The sequence below is a fragment of the Rhamphochromis longiceps genome, linkage group LG12, assembly GCF_057381845.1.
Source record: "Rhamphochromis longiceps isolate RC_006_pf linkage group LG12, R_longiceps_female_GT1.1, whole genome shotgun sequence".
Taxonomy (NCBI): domain Eukaryota; kingdom Metazoa; phylum Chordata; class Actinopteri; order Cichliformes; family Cichlidae; genus Rhamphochromis; species Rhamphochromis longiceps.
The window spans coordinates 11,436,443-11,442,676 of NC_140568.1; positions in this window are offsets into that span (position 1 = coordinate 11,436,443).

A 6,234-nucleotide genomic window follows, 5' to 3' on the forward strand; every position below is an offset into this window, starting at 1 on the left:
CTTAGGGCGAGAAGCAGGGTGCACCCTCGACAGGTCACCAGTCTGTTACAGGGCTAACACATAGACGCAGAAAACCATTCGCACCTATCGCCAATTTACACTCTTCGATTACCTATTGCCACTAACTGCAGGTCGTTGGACTGTGGCAGGAAGCCGGAGTACAAGGAAAGAACCCACGCAAAAACAGGAAGAACATGCAAACTCCACACAGAGCGACGGTAGAGCTGAACTCAAGACCTTCTTCCTGTGCGGTAACGGTGCTAACCACTGTGCCGCCCGCGTGTGAGCAACCGTCTCCCAGAAATTTAAAAAAGTTCAGTTACTTTCATTTCAAGCTGCTTACACTACATTGACTTATGTTTTTACAGAATCTCAGAAGAGGAGAGCCACTGAGGGAACGCCTTCCGCCCTCCGACGCCTCCACCGTGACCTCCACTTCTGAGAGGAATTGCCCACAGATCAAGCATGGAGTGTGCCTGAATGGACATGCAGAACTCCAAGGTTCGGCCCAGTGTTGAGGGTTTTCCCAAAGGAGAGGGCCCGGCGGGCGGTGCCTCACAGCCCTCTGCCTCTGGGAGTGGCCCCTTTCTACTAAGGAGGCAAGAGGTGGCCAGGAGTCTGTCAGCGAGTTCTGCATGTCCTGGTGACCCTCCACCTGTTTCACAGGTGGGTGCAGCCTGATCTATCTAGTGAAAGTCTAGACAGACCAGACCAGCTCAACCACACAGACACTTCCTACCTGATTTGAGGACAAAAGCAGAGTATGCAATATGTGGGACAAACACACACACACACACACACACACACACACACACACACACACACACACACACACACACACACTGATCAGTTGAAAGGGACAGAAGAAATGGCAAAAGTGAGAATATCTCACACACACACAACAGAGGGGGAAGAGATAGAGAAATTGGCAAATGTGAGATCATGCTAAGCAGCTTGAACTGAAAGTGACTGGAAATGTTTACGTTTGATCAGCCACCCATCCATTCTCTGCTGTGTTTCTTTTCCAGTGTCACAGGGCAGCTCGAGCCTATCCCAGCTATCTTAGGGCGAGAAGCAGGGTGCACCCTCGACAGGTCACCAGTCTGTTACAGGGCTAACACATAGACGCAGAAAACCATTCGCACCTATCGCCAATTTACACTCTTCGATTACCTATTGCCACTAACTGCAGGTCGTTGGACTGTGGCAGGAAGCCGGAGTACAAGGAAAGAACCCACGCAAAAGCAGGAAGAACATGCAAACTCCACACAGAGCGACGGTAGAGCTGAACTCAAGACCTTCTTCCTGTGCGGTAACGGTGCTAACCACTGTGCCGCCCGCGTGTGAGCAACCGTCTCCCAGAAATTTAAAAAAGTTCAGTTACTTTCATTTCAAGCTGCTTACACTACATTGACTTATGTTTTTACAGAATCTCAGAAGAGGAGAGCCACTGAGGGAACGCCTTCCGCCCTCCAACGCCTCCACCGTGACCTCCACTTCTGAGAGGAATTGCCCACAGATCAAGCATGGAGTGTGCCTGAATGGACATACAGAACTCAAAGGTTCGGCCCAGTGTTGAGGGTTTTCCCAAAGGAGAGGGCCCGGCGGGCGGTGCCTCACAGCCCTCTGCCTCTGGGAGTGGCCCCTTTCTACTAAGGAGGCAAGAGGTGGCCAGGAGTCTGTCAGCAAGTTCTGCATGTCCTGGTGACCCTCCACCTGTTTCACAGGTGGGTGCAGCCTGATCTATCTAGTGAAAGTCTAGACAGACCAGACCAGCTCAACCACACAGACACTTCCTACCTGATTTGAGGACAAAAGCAGAGTATGCAATATGTGGGACACACACACACACACACACACACACACACACACACACACACACACACACACACACACACACACACACACACACAAACAGATCAGTTGAAAGGGACAGAAGAAATGGCAAAAGTGAGAATATCTCACACACACACAACAGAGGGGGAAGAGATAGAGAAATTGGCAAATGTGAGATCATGCTAAGCAGCTTGAACTGAAAGTGACTGGAAATGTTTACGTTTGATCAGCCACCCATCCATTCTCTGCTGTGTTTCTTTTCCAGTGTCACAGGGCAGCTCGAGCCTATCCCAGCTATCTTAGGGCGAGAAGCAGGGTGCACCCTCGACAGGTCACCAGTCTGTTACAGGGCTAACACATAGACGCAGAAAACCATTCGCACCTATCGCCAATTTACACTCTTCGATTACCTATTGCCACTAACTGCAGGTCGTTGGACTGTGGCAGGAAGCCGGAGTACAAGGAAAGAACCCACGCAAAAACAGGAAGAACATGCAAACTCCACACAGAGCGACGGTAGAGCTGAACTCAAGACCTTCTTCCTGTGCGGTAACGGTGCTAACCACTGTGCCGCCCGCGTGTGAGCAACCGTCTCCCAGAAATTTAAAAAAGTTCAGTTACTTTCATTTCAAGCTGCTTACACTACATTGACTTATGTTTTTACAGAATCTCAGAAGAGGAGAGCCACTGAGGGAACGCCTTCCGCCCTCCAACGCCTCCACCGTGACCTCCACTTCTGAGAGGAATTGCCCACAGATCAAGCATGGAGTGTGCCTGAATGGACATACAGAACTCCAAGGTTCGGCCCAGTGTTGAGGGTTTTCCCAAAGGAGAGGGCCCGGCGGGCGGTGCCTCACAGCCCTCTGCCTCTGGGAGTGGCCCCTTTCTACTAAGGAGGCAAGAGGTGGCCAGGAGTCTGTCAGCGAGTTCTGCATGTCCTGGTGACCCTCCACCTGTTTCACAGGTGGGTGCAGCCTGATCTATCTAGTGAAAGTCTAGACAGACCAGACCAGCTCAACCACACAGACACTTCCTACCTGATTTGAGGACAAAAGCAGAGTATGCAATATGTGGGACAAACACACACACACACACACACACACACACACACACACACACTGATCAGTTGAAAGGGACAGAAGAAATGGCAAAAGTGAGAATATCTCACACACACACAACAGAGGGGGAAGAGATAGAGAAATTGGCAAATGTGAGATCATGCTAAGCAGCTTGAACTGAAAGTGACTGGAAATGTTTACGTTTGATCAGCCACCCATCCATTCTCTGCTGTGTTTCTTTTCCAGTGTCACAGGGCAGCTCGAGCCTATCCCAGCTATCTTAGGGCGAGAAGCAGGGTGCACCCTCGACAGGTCACCAGTCTGTTACAGGGCTAACACATAGACGCAGAAAACCATTCGCACCTATCGCCAATTTACACTCTTCGATTACCTATTGCCACTAACTGCAGGTCGTTGGACTGTGGCAGGAAGCCGGAGTACAAGGAAAGAACCCACGCAAAAGCAGGAAGAACATGCAAACTCCACACAGAGCGACGGTAGAGCTGAACTCAAGACCTTCTTCCTGTGCGGTAACGGTGCTAACCACTGTGCCGCCCGCGTGTGAGCAACCGTCTCCCAGAAATTTAAAAAAGTTCAGTTACTTTCATTTCAAGCTGCTTACACTACATTGACTTATGTTTTTACAGAATCTCAGAAGAGGAGAGCCACTGAGGGAACGCCTTCCGCCCTCCAACGCCTCCACCGTGACCTCCACTTCTGAGAGGAATTGCCCACAGATCAAGCATGGAGTGTGCCTGAATGGACATACAGAACTCAAAGGTTCGGCCCAGTGTTGAGGGTTTTCCCAAAGGAGAGGGCCCGGCGGGCGGTGCCTCACAGCCCTCTGCCTCTGGGAGTGGCCCCTTTCTACTAAGGAGGCAAGAGGTGGCCAGGAGTCTGTCAGCAAGTTCTGCATGTCCTGGTGACCCTCCACCTGTTTCACAGGTGGGTGCAGCCTGATCTATCTAGTGAAAGTCTAGACAGACCAGACCAGCTCAACCACACAGACACTTCCTACCTGATTTGAGGACAAAAGCAGAGTATGCAATATGTGGGACACACACACACACACACACACACACACACACACACACACACACACACACACACACACACACACACACACAAACAGATCAGTTGAAAGGGACAGAAGAAATGGCAAAAGTGAGAATATCTCACACACACACAACAGAGGGGGAAGAGATAGAGAAATTGGCAAATGTGAGATCATGCTAAGCAGCTTGAACTGAAAGTGACTGGAAATGTTTACGTTTGATCAGCCACCCATCCATTCTCTGCTGTGTTTCTTTTCCAGTGTCACAGGGCAGCTCGAGCCTATCCCAGCTATCTTAGGGCGAGAAGCAGGGTGCACCCTCGACAGGTCACCAGTCTGTTACAGGGCTAACACATAGACGCAGAAAACCATTCGCACCTATCGCCAATTTACACTCTTCGATTACCTATTGCCACTAACTGCAGGTCGTTGGACTGTGGCAGGAAGCCGGAGTACAAGGAAAGAACCCACGCAAAAACAGGAAGAACATGCAAACTCCACACAGAGCGACGGTAGAGCTGAACTCAAGACCTTCTTCCTGTGCGGTAACGGTGCTAACCACTGTGCCGCCCGCGTGTGAGCAACCGTCTCCCAGAAATTTAAAAAAGTTCAGTTACTTTCATTTCAAGCTGCTTACACTACATTGACTTATGTTTTTACAGAATCTCAGAAGAGGAGAGCCACTGAGGGAACGCCTTCCGCCCTCCGACGCCTCCACCGTGACCTCCACTTCTGAGAGGAATTGCCCACAGATCAAGCATGGAGTGTGCCTGAATGGACATGCAGAACTCCAAGGTTCGGCCCAGTGTTGAGGGTTTTCCCAAAGGAGAGGGCCCGGCGGGCGGTGCCTCACAGCCCTCTGCCTCTGGGAGTGGCCCCTTTCTACTAAGGAGGCAAGAGGTGGCCAGGAGTCTGTCAGCGAGTTCTGCATGTCCTGGTGACCCTCCACCTGTTTCACAGGTGGGTGCAGCCTGATCTATCTAGTGAAAGTCTAGACAGACCAGACCAGCTCAACCACACAGACACTTCCTACCTGATTTGAGGACAAAAGCAGAGTATGCAATATGTGGGACAAACACACACACACACACACACACACACACACACACACACACACACACACACACACACTGATCAGTTGAAAGGGACAGAAGAAATGGCAAAAGTGAGAATATCTCACACACACACAACAGAGGGGGAAGAGATAGAGAAATTGGCAAATGTGAGATCATGCTAAGCAGCTTGAACTGAAAGTGACTGGAAATGTTTACGTTTGATCAGCCACCCATCCATTCTCTGCTGTGTTTCTTTTCCAGTGTCACAGGGCAGCTCGAGCCTATCCCAGCTATCTTAGGGCGAGAAGCAGGGTGCACCCTCGACAGGTCACCAGTCTGTTACAGGGCTAACACATAGACGCAGAAAACCATTCGCACCTATCGCCAATTTACACTCTTCGATTACCTATTGCCACTAACTGCAGGTCGTTGGACTGTGGCAGGAAGCCGGAGTACAAGGAAAGAACCCACGCAAAAGCAGGAAGAACATGCAAACTCCACACAGAGCGACGGTAGAGCTGAACTCAAGACCTTCTTCCTGTGCGGTAACGGTGCTAACCACTGTGCCGCCCGCGTGTGAGCAACCGTCTCCCAGAAATTTAAAAAAGTTCAGTTACTTTCATTTCAAGCTGCTTACACTACATTGACTTATGTTTTTACAGAATCTCAGAAGAGGAGAGCCACTGAGGGAACGCCTTCCGCCCTCCAACGCCTCCACCGTGACCTCCACTTCTGAGAGGAATTGCCCACAGATCAAGCATGGAGTGTGCCTGAATGGACATACAGAACTCAAAGGTTCGGCCCAGTGTTGAGGGTTTTCCCAAAGGAGAGGGCCCGGCGGGCGGTGCCTCACAGCCCTCTGCCTCTGGGAGTGGCCCCTTTCTACTAAGGAGGCAAGAGGTGGCCAGGAGTCTGTCAGCAAGTTCTGCATGTCCTGGTGACCCTCCACCTGTTTCACAGGTGGGTGCAGCCTGATCTATCTAGTGAAAGTCTAGACAGACCAGACCAGCTCAACCACACAGACACTTCCTACCTGATTTGAGGACAAAAGCAGAGTATGCAATATGTGGGACAAACACACACACACACACACACACACACACACACACACACACACACACTGATCAGTTGAAAGGGACAGAAGAAATGGCAAAAGTGAGAATATCTCACACACACACAACAAAGGGGGAAGAGATAGAGAAATTGACAAATGTGAGATCATGCTAAGCAG